This window comes from Drosophila willistoni, unplaced genomic scaffold, assembly GCF_018902025.1.
Source record: "Drosophila willistoni isolate 14030-0811.24 unplaced genomic scaffold, UCI_dwil_1.1 Seg169, whole genome shotgun sequence".
In the NCBI taxonomy this organism is placed as follows: Eukaryota; Metazoa; Arthropoda; class Insecta; order Diptera; family Drosophilidae; genus Drosophila; species Drosophila willistoni.
Window position 1 is genome coordinate 4,387,757 of NW_025814128.1, and position 16,564 is coordinate 4,404,320.

Below are 16,564 nucleotides of genomic sequence, written 5' to 3' on the forward strand. Positions count from 1 at the left end.
AGCGTAATCATTTTCAACGCGTCTGGATTGATTTCTAAATTACATTTTTTCATAAAATCTCTACCCAATACTAAATCGCTACTCATAGATTCGTCAGGCACAACCATTACATCAAAATGAATTTTTATTGAATTTTTCAAAACATAACATTGTATTTTTCTAAAAATTTGTAATGGACTTTGATTTAATCCGCATAAATTTTCAAAATTATCATTTAGCTGCACATCCTTAGGCACTTTTGATGTTTTTATAAACGAAATGGCGCTGCCCGAATCTATGAGGCACTCTGTAATCATTGGTTTATGAATATAGTCTCTTAAAAATAATTTAATATGTCTTACATAATTGTTTACTTCGTCCTTTGGCTTTTTCCTTTGTGGGCACTGCGCTATGAGGTGCTCCTTGGCACTACACCCATAACAAGATCCACGAACACGTAAAGGTTTTAGGCAATCCTTCGCCCAATGATTTCTTGAATTACAATTATGGCACCTCGAATCCTTGGGTACCCTGTTTTACCTCTCGACGAACTTTTTACTTGGCAGCCGGATCTCCGCAAATTGTACACGCGCTTGTATACGCGTGCTCTCCAATGGAATTCCCTCTATGATGAAATCTAGTAGCTTGTCGTCCTCAATATTGAAGTGTTGGGCTAGCTTCACCTTATTCTCAACATATTCAGAAAAAAGCACGCCGCAACTCTGCTTTCGATTTCCTGGAAGCAAAAGCCATCACCAACTCGTCCAACAACTTGTCCACTGATTCCAATATACGTTTTGGGTTTGCATGTAGCCACTTGGCCTTAAGTTTTCCAACGCAAAGCAAATGACGTTAATTCTCGCTGAGTTCATAATTTAATTGTACAATCCAATTTTGTACGTCTGGTCCGCCATTATATTCCAGCAGCATTTCCTTAGCCATCTGGTAGCCAGCATAAGGCCAATTATTTATTTTCTGCTCAGCTACTCTGGTCACATTGTTCTGCTGGTCCATTGCTGTTGCCATCTCTGTTACACGCTCGCGCTCCGAACTCTCTTCGTCGTTTTCTTCGTCTGCTTTTGAAGTATGTTCGTCACCACTCTGATTTTCGTCGCGTCTATTGCAGTCTCGCTTTTGCATGGCGCCGACGCGTATATCGCTGTCTCGCTCTTGCATGGCGTCGCCGCTTGCGGCTGCGATATGCAAACTTTCTAGAAGTTTCTTGGCTTCTTTTATTTCGTTGCGCAGTCCCTCTAACATTACTGTACTTTCGGTTATTTCGTCATGTTGTTGCTGTAGTATTTGAGACTCCAATTGCCTCATTTGGTGTTCTTCTTGTGGTGACTTTGTACCAACGCCGCTTGTACCTGGAATGGCATCGGGTTCTGGTGTTTGAGCTAATGGAAGACCTCCATATACATCCTCCGGAATTTCCAGTAGTCTGCGTTTTGGAACCCTTGGTGTCCATTCCCAAAGCCACCAGCCAACTTTTTAGGCTTGCAGTAGAAATTTTGTTTAAGTCTTCCGACATTTTATGGATTTTTTGTTTAAGTCTTCCGACATTTTATGGATTTTTGAACCACTTCTGATATTATGGTAGTATAAATAATATGTATTTGTTACTTATTAATTGCTCGTTGCTTTATTAGATCTGATCACTTTGGTTATTGCTTACGAACTGACTCTCTGCTCGTGGTTGCAATACCACTGTTTCTTATGCTTTGGACACTGGGCGTACTACAATATCGGTTCCGATAATAAACAAAATAGAAAAAATAGTCATAACAAAATAGGGTAGCTACTTGATGATGTTTTAGCTACTGTTCTGTCCCAACGTCACCGAAAATCCCAAGAACGGTCAAGACACACGTATTCACATTGTATCAGCGAAAAAGAGGATTAGCACACTCACTTCATTATAAAATTATATTTCAAGCAAATTTAAATTAATTTTCAACAAACAATTCATTCCATTTCTTGATTTAGTCCCCCGTCTTTTGAAGACGAATAAAATCACTCACCATTAAAAGCAAATACAAAAACTTGCTTAATTTAAATTTTATGTCTACATTTCTATCCTCCCATACACTATGTATGCAATCTTAAATTTTATTATTAACAATGTGGTATTTAGCAAAAAAAAAATTCTTATGAAAAACTGTGCAAGCAAATACACCTTATAAAAGAATTAATTGCATTTCACTTTTAAATAATCTGGCACAGATAGGGACTCGGAACATACGCTTAGGCAGGTCATTGACTTTTGAGTATTTCTCTTACGCTTCGCACTTGGATTTCCTAAAACTAATTCTTATTGTATATACCATAATTAAAAATATTGGTTTTTAAATTTTCTTTTAGGCTTTAATTATTCTTTTTTTTTCAAACATAAGTTAAAAAACAATCCAACGAACTGCCCCCGCACTAAGCCTTAGATAAATCTGCTGCAACGTCGATGAATCGAATTTCATATAAACATAAATACGCTGACACAGCGTCTGACCAAGAGCCCACAGCATGACCAAACGCCTTGCATATTTACTTCTTATGTATTTAGATGTGTACTTAAGTTTAGTTCTCTTTTATTTTCTTCAATATATTCAGTTTTGTATAATCGCTTAAGCAATAAAGACACATTATTCCGGCACTTGGCCGTAATCACATTTTATAATCTTTAATATATTGCTGAGCCACAAAAACATTAAGATACTTAATTGTATCTCACCCTAATCTACCTAAATCATCTCCCAAGTCGGATCCTATCAGCGGCTATCCCCAACAGGAACCAGTGGACGGACCCAACATCGTAATTTATATATTTTTTAGTTAATCAATTATGGAAGGTTTACATTAACTCACGGGTTTGCGATGATCCAACGAAGAAAGCGCTTTCTGCGTTGATTTTGAGAAAACTCTTTGTTTTTTTGAAAAACTGTTTACAATATGAAAAAATCTCTCTTTCGTACAGCACTTTACCTTTTTATACCCTTGCAGAGGGTATTATAAAATTGGTCAGATGTTTGTAACGCACAGAAAGAGACGTTTCCGACCCCATAAAGTATATATATTCTTGATCAGCATGAGAAGCTGAGTTGTGTAACGATCCTTTTTCGTCCTTTGGGATATTTACAATTATCTCTTGGGCTAGGTTCGGCACAACAAAATTTATTTTGTGCCCCGGTGAAATTAGAACAGGTTTGTTTAATGATTTGTTTTGGTGGTATGTTTATTTACGGTTGTTTATGGGCTTGGTTGGATATGACAAGTTTCTTTAGAGGAGTCCCGAACTCTTTCCTGGAATTTCGGTAACAGGATATATCCTTGTACCTTCCAATATGCTGGGAATCGTCCTGGAGCAGTTTGACCTTACTCGATTCTTGCCTAAGCACGGTGTTTTAGTCCTATTCCAAGAACTTACTGGTTACAGGATAATTTGAGAGGTTACTCGTAAGGCCGTCTCAAATTATTCGGACTTTTCTTGATCCTTTCACTTGTTTTGTTTCACTAGTCTGAGCTTTTAAGGTTACTCGTAAGGCCTTAAAAACTCCCTTGGTTGATCATGACTTGTAGAATTGAGTCAATTAGTTCCACGTCTAAACTAACACTGCCGGCTCTGTCGACCGTGGTCCCTTAAATATATCCCGAGATGCCCATAGGGCGCTGGCTGCGGCGTCGTGCTGTTGGCAGCGGCGTTGGGATCGTGTCAGAAGTGGGTCGCCTCTTCCGGCGAATTCTGCTTACCGGCAATATTCAAAGAATGGCTAGGCTAAAAAGTGCTATGGGTCGCGATGCACGCGTGCTGTGTGCACTCGTTTAATTTCCCCTGCAATGCACTTTCATACGTATATCGTATCTATCAGATAGAGGGCTTCCCCATCGTTCATCCCTCTCCCTTCGGTTGGCATATTCCCCTATGCAATCCACAAACCGTTTTCATATAATGCATGCATGCCCCCCACGCATCTTCCCGCTTGTACGAAATTGCCAGCGGTCGCATGTGGTTCGATCGAAATCATGGGATCGAGCCATGTTGGACTTGGTTGCCCATCGCATGTGTGTGTATATCGGTTTCTTGCATTATGCTTCCCACGCATCTTCCCGCTTGTACGAAATCGCCGGCGGTTGCATGTGGTTCGACTGGCCACGCTTGATCGTATGCCACTTATATCGAATCGGTTCGATCCATCAGCAGCGGGTTCGGTCGTATATCGTACGTTTGGTTTGTGTCTCGGCTGTATCTTGTATCTGGTGCATCCTTTGCACCGCTTGATTGTGTTGTTGCTGGCTTGTTGTGTGGGATATTATAGTTAATTATAATGTTCCTCACACTCCCCCCCTTCTTCGGGAGTGATTTGCCCTCCCCTGTCCCTTGTACCTTGTGTTTGTTTTCTGTATGTGTATTTCTTTCTCGCTGCCATGTCATCAGAGTCGTCCTTACTCATTGTTCATCTAGTTTCTTGCCATCTGTTTGTTCACATATTTGTTGTTTCATCTGGCTGATATGTGCTTGCCTGGTTTTTCCTGTTTCTTTGTGCCGTAATTTACATATAACTGGAGACAAAAAACCTGTCACTTCATAGGGGCCTCCAAATCTTGGTGCCAACTTTGCTGCAAATCCTTCGGCCGCATTCAAGAGATGGTGTTCTTTTGCCCATACTGTGGTTCCAATTGTTGGTCTCCACTCTCTCCTCCTTAGGTTATAGTGACGTGCCTGATCTTGTGCCGCCGTCTCCAGATTACGTCTTATTAGCTCGAACAGCTCTTGCACTTGTTTTGCCTTCGCCTCTGGTGGTACGCTTTGCTTTCCTGTGCCTGTCGTGACACTATCGTATATCGCGCCTGGCATTCTAGGTTCACGTCCTTGTATCACATATGCTGGCGTAAATCCAGTTGACTCTGATTGACTAGTATTTACAGCCAGTGTTATTTCCGGCCAGCTCTCATCCCAATTCCGTTGATTTTCACCGGTAAACTGAGCAATCATTGTTTTCACTGTTCTGTTTGCCCTTTCGGTTGGGTTTTCTTGTGGTGTGTATGGTGCTGTTAATTGGTGTTGGCATCCCCATTCCTCTAGCATTTTCTTAAACGTTCTGCTAGTGAATTGGACCCCATTGTCCGTTATTACCACTTTAGGAACTCCAAATCTCGACAGAATCCTTTCCCTAAAGGCCTTGATTAGATTCTCCGCAGTTGCCTTTCGCATGGGTATCAGTTCTGTCCATTTTGAAAATCGGTCAATGATTACTAGTAACATTGAGTTTCCATGTTTCGACCGTGGTAAGGGTCCGACGAAATCAGCGCAAACGGTGGCCCATGGTTCATCCGGTATTTGCGTCAGCATTTTCCCTGCTGCTTGCTGTTGGTTGGGTTTGTATTGTTGACACGTTGTACACTTTCCCACGAATTTCTTGATATCTCGTTGCATTCCTGGCCAATAATATCTTGACGCAGTTCTAGCAATCGTTCGCCTGTTTCCTGTATGCCCTGCCGTTATGGAAGTGTGGTTTTCTTCCATCACTTGGTTCCGTAGTGTCTTGGGCACACACAATTTCCATGATATTACTTCTTCTTGGCCTGCTCTATGCGGAATATTCCTGTTTTCTACCATGTAATCTGGATATTTCTGTGGTTGTTGTTGTATTTTCTTTATTATATTTTGGATCCACTCACATTCTTTGTTTGCTTGTCGTAATCGGGCGCCATTGTCTACTATTCTTTTGCACCCTTCCATCGGTTGTCTTGCTAGTGCATCGGCAACAATGTTTAATTTGCCCTTTCGATATGCTATTTCGAAATCGTATTGTTGTAATTCCAGTGCCCATCGAGCTATGCGGCCCGTGGGGCTCTCTATACTATTCAACCACTTCAACGCCATGTGGTCTGTCACCACCTTAAATCGGTATCCCTCGAGATATGGTCTCAGCTTGCGTACTGCCCACACTATTGCTAGGCATTCCTTTTCCGTTGCCGAATAGTTCTTCTCCGCTTGATTCAACTCTCTCGACAGATATGAAACCACTCTTTCCCCCTCCTCGGTGTTTTGTACTAGTATGGCCCCTAACTCTATATTGCTTGCGTCTGCCTGGAGTACGAACATTTTTGTGAAGTCTGGGCATGCCAATACTAAGTCACTCGTGAGTTTTTCTTTTACCGATTCGAATGCTGCCTGATGCTCTTCGCTCCAATGCCATTTGGTTTTTTTCTTGAGCAGTGCGTTTAACGGGTGTGTTATCATAGCAAAATTTGGTACGAATCGTCTGTACCACGAAGCTACTCCTAGATATTGCCGTAATTCTTTTGTGCACGTGGGCGGCTTCAATTGAGCTATTGCTGCCACCTTGTCTGGGTCCGTTGCAATACCGTTTTCTGTTACCAAGTGGCCTAGAAACTTTAGCTTTTTTCTAAAGAATTGGCACTTTTCAGCATTTATTCTTAAGTTTGCTTCTTTCAATCTCCTGAACACTTCTTGCAGGTGGTCCATGTGTTCTTTGATTGTTTTTCTTACTACCACTATGTCATCTTGGTAGGCGAACGCGTTTGGTATCATTTCTGGGCCAATGACTTGGTCCAGTGCCCGTTGGAACGTTGCTGATGCGGAGTGTAACCCGAATGGCATCACTTTCCATTGGAATAAACCTTTCCCTGGGACTGTGAATGCTGTCATTGGCCTGCTGTTTTCTTCCAACGGAATTTGCCAATAGCCGTCCTTCAGGTCTAGGCTGCTTATAAATTTCGCTTCACGTAGTTGGTTTAAGATGTAATCGATGCGGGGCATTGGGTATGCATCTTTTATAGATTTTGCGTTAATCTGTCTAAAATCTACGCATAATCTCCATTTGCCCGTCTGCTTCTTTCTCACCATCACTATGGGTGAGCTATATGGGCTTTGTGATGGTTCGATGCATCCCATTGTCAACAGTTCATCGACCTTTGTGTTGATTTCTCCCTGTATTTTTGGATTTTTTGGGTAATACCTTTGTTTTATTGGTATATCATCCTTCATTGTGATCCTGTGTATCCCTACTTTTGATGATCCCTTGATTTTCCCCAATTCCATCAGTTCGTGTTCTAGAAACCTTTGTATTTCTGTTTGCTCTTCCTTCTGTGTCACCACGATCGATATGCGTTCGGTTATCCTGTCCTGCATCCTCTTCACCGTTGGAATTTTTATCCTGTGGCCTCCGCATGCTATTTCGGTATTCATCAGCCTTAAGAAATTCCATCCTAAGATTATAGCATCTATTCCTCCGGGAGTCATTGGAGTCTATTGGCTCCGGAGTCAATTGTCGCTTTTATCTGGACTCCTGCTACTTCGATAATTGCTGACAATTGATCCTCTTCCTCTATTAGTTGGCCTATTAGTGGTGAGGAGCTTGTTGACTGGGTCCCTGCTCGCCCCTGATAGGCTGGAACCGCCTTTCGTTTCCCGAACTCCAACAACACTCTTTTGTTCTTTTCCCAATCCTTCCACACTGCCAACAGAAATTGAGTCTCTGATTGTTGCACTCCCTTGCCCAGTGTCCGGCTCCCCCGCATCTGCGGCATGCCTGGTTTGGGTTCAAGACTCTTCCCTCTTGGATGTTTTTATTTTCTTGGGTTGGTCTTGAATGGTTCTCCATGCTGTTGTTTTGGCATCTTCGGCACTGTGTGACTGGTGGCCCGTAATTATTTCCTCCTCTGTGGCTTGATTGGTTGTTGTGTGTTCTTCGAGCATTGTTTGGGCGATGGAAATCTGATCGTTCTTGTTCAAGCATCGCATGTTCTTCCGCCAACTGCATCAGCTTATCTAGGTTTCTGACTCTGTGCGGCCGAACGAATATCCTCAAATCTGGAGTGCAATTTTCTAATATAACCTCCAATTGCTCGTACTCTGGTATTTTAAGGGGTCTCATCATTGTTTGCATGTCGACCATATAGTCCTTGAAATACTCGTTTCTGTTTTGTTTGCGATTTTTTACTTGATCAGCCAATTTGTTGAAGAATCCTCTTGGCAGGAAGTATTTCTTGAAGCCCTCAACGAATTCCTTCCACGATCGCCACTGCTTATTGTTTGCGAGGTACCATTTGAGTGCTTTGTGTTTCAGTAGTTCTGGCATTGCTCTTGGGATCATGTCCAGCTCGATGCCATGCATGTCTGCTGACCACTCGATTTGTTCTATAAATTCTAGCGGTCTGGAATTGCCATCGAATCTGAAAGTCCACTCCCTCACTTGTTTTGCCACCTTGGCGTATTCGGTGGTCCTGTTTGTTGTGTGTAGTGCCGCTTTCTTGGGGTCTATCGTTTGTCTCCTTAAGTCCCTCTTTGTGTCGGTGCCGTCTAATGCTCCTTCGCTTCCCCATCTTGGTGGTGCAAATGGAGGAATCGCTAGCGTAGCGATATTTATTTTTTTGAACTCCTCGGCCTCCTTGTTCTCACCATTCTCGCCTGACTGTGCTGTGCTTGTTTCTGGTTTTTGTTTGGACATTTTTGTGAACTTGAGTTCTAATCTTCTTATCTCCTCTCCCCACTCTGGATCAGACTCGTGGTTGTCTATCCATTCGCCGAGTTGTTTTCTCATCTTCTCTACCGTGCCGTTCATGTTGACTCCGATCCTTTGGCCTGTTTGTAGCAGATCCTCCTTCTTCATGTGGTACATCCATCCTTTCCCCATTTTGATGTTTTCTTTACAATTTTCAAACTTTTGTTTTGTTTAAAATTTCACCAGTATAGCATGTTGGGCGCCAGTTGTAACGATCCTTTTTCGTCCTTCGGGATATTTACAATTATCTCTTGGGCTAGGTTCGGCACAACAAAATTTATTTTGTGCCCCGGTGAAATTAGAACAGGTTTGTTTAATGATTTGTTTTGGTGGTATGTTTATTTACGGTTGTTTATGGGCTTGGTTGGATATGACAAGTTTCTTTAGAGGAGTCCCGAACTCTTTCCTGGAATTTCGGTAACAGGATATATCCTTGTACCTTCCAATATGCTGGGAATCGTCCTGGAGCAGTTTGACCTTACTCGATTCTTGCCTAAGCACGGTGTTTTAGTCCTATTCCAAGAACTTACTGGTTACAGGATAATTTGAGAGGTTACTCGTAAGGCCGTCTCAAATTATTCGGACTTTTCTTGATCCTTTCACTTGTTTTGTTTCACTAGTCTGAGCTTTTAAGGTTACTCGTAAGGCCTTAAAAACTCCCTTGGTTGATCATGACTTGTAGAATTGAGTCAATTAGTTCCACGTCTAAACTAACACTGCCGGCTCTGTCGACCGTGGTCCCTTAAATATATCCCGAGATGCCCATAGGGCGCTGGCTGCGGCGTCGTGCTGTTGGCAGCGGCGTTGGGATCGTGTCAGAAGTGGGTCGCCTCTTCCGGCGAATTCTGCTTACCGGCAATATTCAAAGAATGGCTAGGCTAAAAAGTGCTATGGGTCGCGATGCACGCGTGCTGTGTGCACTCGTTTAATTTCCCCTGCAATGCACTTTCATACGTATATCGTATCTATCAGATAGAGGGCTTCCCCATCGTTCATCCCTCTCCCTTCGGTTGGCATATTCCCCTATGCAATCCACAAACCGTTTTCATATAATGCATGCATGCCCCCCCACGCATCTTCCCGCTTGTACGAAATTGCCAGCGGTCGCATGTGGTTCGATCGAAATCATGGGATCGAGCCATGTTGGACTTGGTTGCCCATCGCATGTGTGTGTATATCGGTTTCTTGCATTATGCTTCCCACGCATCTTCCCGCTTGTACGAAATCGCCGGCGGTTGCATGTGGTTCGACTGGCCACGCTTGATCGTATGCCACTTATATCGAATCGGTTCGATCCATCAGCAGCGGGTTCGGTCGTATATCGTACGTTTGGTTTGTGTCTCGGCTGTATCTTGTATCTGGTGCATCCTTTGCACCGCTTGATTGTGTTGTTGCTGGCTTGTTGTGTGGGATATTATAGTTAATTATAATGTTCCTCACACTCCCCCCCTTCTTCGGGAGTGATTTGCCCTCCCCTGTCCCTTGTACCTTGTGTTTGTTTTCTGTATGTGTATTTCTTTCTCGCTGCCATGTCATCAGAGTCGTCCTTACTCATTGTTCATCTAGTTTCTTGCCATCTGTTTGTTCACATATTTGTTGTTTCATCTGGCTGATATGTGCTTGCCTGGTTTTTCCTGTTTCTTTGTGCCGTAATTTACATATAACTGGAGACAAAAAACCTGTCACTTCATAGGGGCCTCCAAATCTTGGTGCCAACTTTGCTGCAAATCCTTCGGCCGCATTCAAGAGATGGTGTTCTTTTGCCCATACTGTGTTTCCAATTGTTGGTCTCCACTCTCTCCTCCTTAGGTTATAGTGACGTGCCTGATCTTGTGCCGCCGTCTCCAGATTACGTCTTATTAGCTCGAACAGCTCTTGCACTTGTTTTGCCTTCGCCTCTGGTGGTACGCTTTGCTTTCCTGTGCCTGTCGTGACACTATCGTATATCGCGCCTGGCATTCTAGGTTCACGTCCTTGTATCACATATGCTGGCGTAAATCCAGTTGACTCTGATTGACTAGTATTTACAGCCAGTGTTATTTCCGGCCAGCTCTCATCCCAATTCCGTTGATTTTCACCGGTAAACTGAGCAATCATTGTTTTCACTGTTCTGTTTGCCCTTTCGGTTGGGTTTTCTTGTGGTGTGTATGGTGCTGTTAATTGGTGTTGGCATCCCCATTCCTCTAGCATTTTCTTAAACGTTCTGCTAGTGAATTGGACCCCATTGTCCGTTATTACCACTTTAGGAACTCCAAATCTCGACAGAATCCTTTCCCTAAAGGCCTTGATTAGATTCTCCGCAGTTGCCTTTCGCATGGGTATCAGTTCTGTCCATTTTGAAAATCGGTCAATGATTACTAGTAACATTGAGTTTCCATGTTTCGACCGTGGTAAGGGTCCGACGAAATCAGCGCAAACGGTGGCCCATGGTTCATCCGGTATTTGCGTCAGCATTTTCCCTGCTGCTTGCTGTTGGTTGGGTTTGTATTGTTGACACTTTGTACACTTTCCCACGAATTTCTTGATATCTCGTTGCATTCCTGGCCAATAATATCTTGACGCAGTTCTAGCAATCGTTCGCCTGTTTCCTGTATGCCCTGCCGTTATGGAAGTGTGGTTTTCTTCCATCACTTGGTTCCGTAGTGTCTTGGGCACACACAATTTCCATGATATTACTTCTTCTTGGCCTGCTCTATGCGGAATATTCCTGTTTTCTACCATGTAATCTGGATATTTCTGTGGTTGTTGTTGTATTTTCTTTATTATATTTTGGATCCACTCACATTCTTTGTTTGCTTGTCGTAATCGGGCGCCATTGTCTACTATTCTTTTGCACCCTTCCATCGGTTGTCTTGCTAGTGCATCGGCGACAATGTTTAATTTGCCCTTTCGATATGCTATTTCGAAATCGTATTGTTGTAATTCCAGTGCCCATCGAGCTATGCGGCCCGTGGGGCTCTCTATACTATTCAACCACTTCAACGCCATGTGGTCTGTCACCACCTTAAATCGGTATCCCTCGAGATATGGTCTCAGCTTGCGTACTGCCCACACTATTGCTAGGCATTCCTTTTCCGTTGCCGAATAGTTCTTCTCCGCTTGATTCAACTCTCTCGACAGATATGAAACCACTCTTTCCCCCTCCTCGGTGTTTTGTACTAGTATGGCCCCTAACTCTATATTGCTTGCGTCTGCCTGGAGTACGAACATTTTTGTGAAGTCTGGGCATGCCAATACTAAGTCACTCGTGAGTTTTTCTTTTACCGATTCGAATGCTGCCTGATGCTCTTCGCTCCAATGCCATTTGGTTTTTTTCTTGAGCAGTGCGTTTAACGTTAACGCTATGTTATCATAGCAAAATTTGGTACGAATCGTCTGTACCACGAAGCTACTCCTAGATATTGCCGTAATTCTTTTGTGCACGTGGGCGGCTTCAATTGAGCTATTGCTGCCACCTTGTCTGGGTCCGTTGCAATACCGTTTTCTGTTACCAAGTGGCCTAGAAACTTTAGCTTTTTTCTAAAGAATTGGCACTTTTCAGCATTTATTCTTAAGTTTGCTTCTTTCAATCTCCTGAACACTTCTTGCAGGTGGTCCATGTGTTCTTTGATTGTTTTTCTTACTACCACTATGTCATCTTGGTAGGCGAAGGCGTTTGGTATCATTTCTGGGCCAATGACTTGGTCCAGTGCCCGTTGGAACGTTGCTGATGCGGAGTGTAACCCGAATGGCATCACTTTCCATTGGAATAAACCTTTCCCTGGGACTGTGAATGCTGTCATTGGCCTGCTGTTTTCTTCCAACGGAATTTGCCAATAGCCGTCCTTCAGGTCTAGGCTGCTTATAAATTTCGCTTCACGTAGTTGGTTTAAGATGTAATCGATGCGGGGCATTGGGTATGCATCTTTTATAGATTTTGCGTTAATCTGTCTAAAATCTACGCATAATCTCCATTTGCCCGTCTGCTTCTTTCTCACCATCACTATGGGTGAGCTATATGGGCTTTGTGATGGTTCGATGCATCCCATTGTCAACAGTTCATCGACCTTTGTGTTGATTTCTCCCTGTATTTTTGGATTTTTTGGGTAATACCTTTGTTTTATTGGTATATCATCCTTCATTGTGATCCTGTGTATCCCTACTTTTGATGATCCCTTGATTTTCCCCAATTCCATCAGTTCGTGTTCTAGAAACCTTTGTATTTCTGTTTGCTCTTCCTTCTGTGTCACCACGATCGATATGCGTTCGGTTATCCTGTCCTGCATCCTCTTCACCGTTGGAATTTTTATCCTGTGGCCTCCGCATGCTATTTCGGTATTCATCAGCCTTAAGAAATTCCATCCTAAGATTATAGCATCTATTCCTCCGGGAGTCATTGGAGTCTATTGGCTCCGGAGTCAATTGTCGCTTTTATCTGGACTCCTGCTACTTCGATAATTGCTGACAATTGATCCTCTTCCTCTATTAGTTGGCCTATTAGTGGTGAGGAGCTTGTTGACTGGGTCCCTGCTCGCCCCTGATAGGCTGGAACCGCCTTTCGTTTCCCGAACTCCAACAACACTCTTTTGTTCTTTTCCCAATCCTTCCACACTGCCAACAGAAATTGAGTCTCTGATTGTTGCACTCCCTTGCCCAGTGTCCGGCTCCCCCGCATCTGCGGCATGCCTGGTTTGGGTTCAAGACTCTTCCCTCTTGGATGTTTTTATTTTCTTGGGTTGGTCTTGAATGGTTCTCCATGCTGTTGTTTTGGCATCTTCGGCACTGTGTGACTGGTGGCCCGTAATTATTTCCTCCTCTGTGGCTTGATTGGTTGTTGTGTGTTCTTCGAGCATTGTTTGGGCGATGGAAATCTGATCGTTCTTGTTCAAGCATCGCATGTTCTTCCGCCAACTGCATCAGCTTATCTAGGTTTCTGACTCTGTGCGGCCGAACGAATATCCTCAAATCTGGAGTGCAATTTTCTAATATAACCTCCAATTGCTCGTACTCTGGTATTTTAAGGGGTCTCATCATTGTTTGCATGTCGACCATATAGTCCTTGAAATACTCGTTTCTGTTTTGTTTGCGATTTTTTACTTGATCAGCCAATTTGTTGAAGAATCCTCTTGGCAGGAAGTATTTCTTGAAGCCCTCAACGAATTCCTTCCACGATCGCCACTGCTTATTGTTTGCGAGGTACCATTTGAGTGCTTTGTGTTTCAGTAGTTCTGGCATTGCTCTTGGGATCATGTCCAGCTCGATGCCATGCATGTCTGCTGACCACTCGATTTGTTCTATAAATTCTAGCGGTCTGGAATTGCCATCGAATCTGAAAGTCCACTCCCTCACTTGTTTTGCCACCTTGGCGTATTCGGTGGTCCTGTTTGTTGTGTGTAGTGCCGCTTTCTTGGGGTCTATCGTTTGTCTCCTTAAGTCCCTCTTTGTGTCGGTGCCGTCTAATGCTCCTTCGCTTCCCCATCTTGGTGGTGCAAATGGAGGAATCGCTAGCGTAGCGATATTTATTTTTTTGAACTCCTCGGCCTCCTTGTTCTCACCATTCTCGCCTGACTGTGCTGTGCTTGTTTCTGGTTTTTGTTTGGACATTTTTGTGAACTTGAGTTCTAATCTTCTTATCTCCTCTCCCCACTCTGGATCAGACTCGTGGTTGTCTATCCATTCGCCGAGTTGTTTTCTCATCTTCTCTACCGTGCCGTTCATGTTGACTCCGATCCTTTGGCCTGTTTGTAGCAGATCCTCCTTCTTCATGTGGTACATCCATCCTTTCCCCATTTTGATGTTTTCTTTACAATTTTCAAACTTTTGTTTTGTTTAAAATTTCACCAGTATAGCATGTTGGGCGCCAGTTGTAACGATCCTTTTTCGTCCTTCGGGATATTTACAATTATCTCTTGGGCTAGGTTCGGCACAACAAAATTTATTTTGTGCCCCGGTGAAATTAGAACAGGTTTGTTTAATGATTTGTTTTGGTGGTATGTTTATTTACGGTTGTTTATGGGCTTGGTTGGATATGACAAGTTTCTTTAGAGGAGTCCCGAACTCTTTCCTGGAATTTCGGTAACAGGATATATCCTTGTACCTTCCAATATGCTGGGAATCGTCCTGGAGCAGTTTGACCTTACTCGATTCTTGCCTAAGCACGGTGTTTTAGTCCTATTCCAAGAACTTACTGGTTACAGGATAATTTGAGAGGTTACTCGTAAGACCGTCTCAAATTATTCGGACTTTTCTTGATCCTTTCACTTGTTTTGTTTCACTAGTCTGAGCTTTTAAGGTTACTCGTAAGGCCTTAAAAACTCCCTTGGTTGATCATGACTTGTAGAATTGAGTCAATTAGTTCCACGTCTAAACTAACACTGCCGGCTCTGTCGATCGTGTCAGAAGTGGGTCGCCTCTTCCGGCGAATTCTGCTTACCGGCAATATTCAAAGAATGGCTAGGCTAAAAAGTGCTATGGGTCGCGATGCACGCGTGCTGTGTGCACTCGTTTAATTTCCCCTGCAATGCACTTTCATACGTATATCGTATCTATCAGATAGAGGGCTTCCCCATCGTTCATCCCTCCCCCTTCGGTTCGCATATTCCCCTATGCAATCCACAAACCGTTTTCATATAATGCATGCATGCCCCCCCACGCATCTTCCCGCTTGTACGAAATTGCCAGCGGTCGCATGTGGTTTGATCGAAATCATGGGATCGAGCCATGTTGGACTTGGTTGCCCATCGCATGTGTGTGTATATCGGTTTCTTGCATTATGCTTCCCACGCATCTTCCCGCTTGTACGAAATCGCCGGCGGTTGCATGTGGTTCGACTGGCCACGCTTGATCGTATGCCACTTATATCAAATCGGTTCGATCCATCAGCAGCGGGTTCGGTCGTATATCGTACGCTAGGTTTGTGTCTCGGCTGTATCTTGTATCTGGTGCATCCTTTGCACCACTTGATTGTGTTGTTGCTGGCTTGTTGTGTGGGATATTATAGTTAATTATAATGTTCCTCACAGTTGATATAGCCAAGTCCGTCTGTCCGTCTGTCCGTCCGTCTTTCCGTCCGTCTGTGCGAATGCGTTTTTTTCAGCCGTCTTAAGAGCTATCGGGAAGATTTTTTTTCTGAGTTATTACCCGGGAAAAATAAAGTATGAAAACCATCAGGATCGGACCACTATATCATATTGCTCTAGAAGAACTAGAAGAAACATTTTCATAAAAATCGGGGTATGCTATGAAATTTACATATGTGATAATATTGGATATAAAACCCCAGATCTCAAAATTTGAATGTGATCGGATAAATATAACACAAGTTACAGTCAATATAATAATCGGCTCTGCTCCCAGCTCTGCTGGCAGCGCTGCTTGCTGTCTACTACGTCTTTCGTCATCAACAGAGTACATGCATACACACACAGACGCAACGCTACATAAACTGTATGTGTATGCGTGCGTTGCTTTGCTTTGGGAATGAGGGAAGAACAAGAACAAATTGTAAAATAGAGAGTAAATTGTTTTGTTTGTATATTGATGAATTGAAAACAAATTTTGAACATGTAAAATTATTATTACCAAGGACTGCAAGGGTATATAAACTTCGGCATAGCCGATGTTAGCTTCTTTGATATTTTCTCTCTCTTTACTCCAATATTTTTCCCATTTCTTTGAGTAAAAATTGATCAGATATTTTGCGACTGTAATGTATATGTATTCTTGGTCAGCATGAGAAGCTGAGTCGATATAGCCAACGCATACACACACAGTCGTAACAATCTACAAAATCCGTCTGTTCGTCCGTCCGTCTGTACGTCCGTCCGCCGGTGCGTATGCGCTCTGCCTAGCAATTGTAAAAGCTATTGGGATGAAACTTGATATTTGAGCTACTTATAACCCGGGTAAGATAAATAATGAAAATCATCGGGATCGGACCACTATATAGTTATAAAAGAAACATATGTAAAGAAATTGAAGTATCCCTATGAAATTAACTAATATGATAGTTTTTTATATAAAGCATCAGATCCGTTTAAATATTGACAAGTTACGTCATTGCTTGAATCATCAGAGCACACGCATAC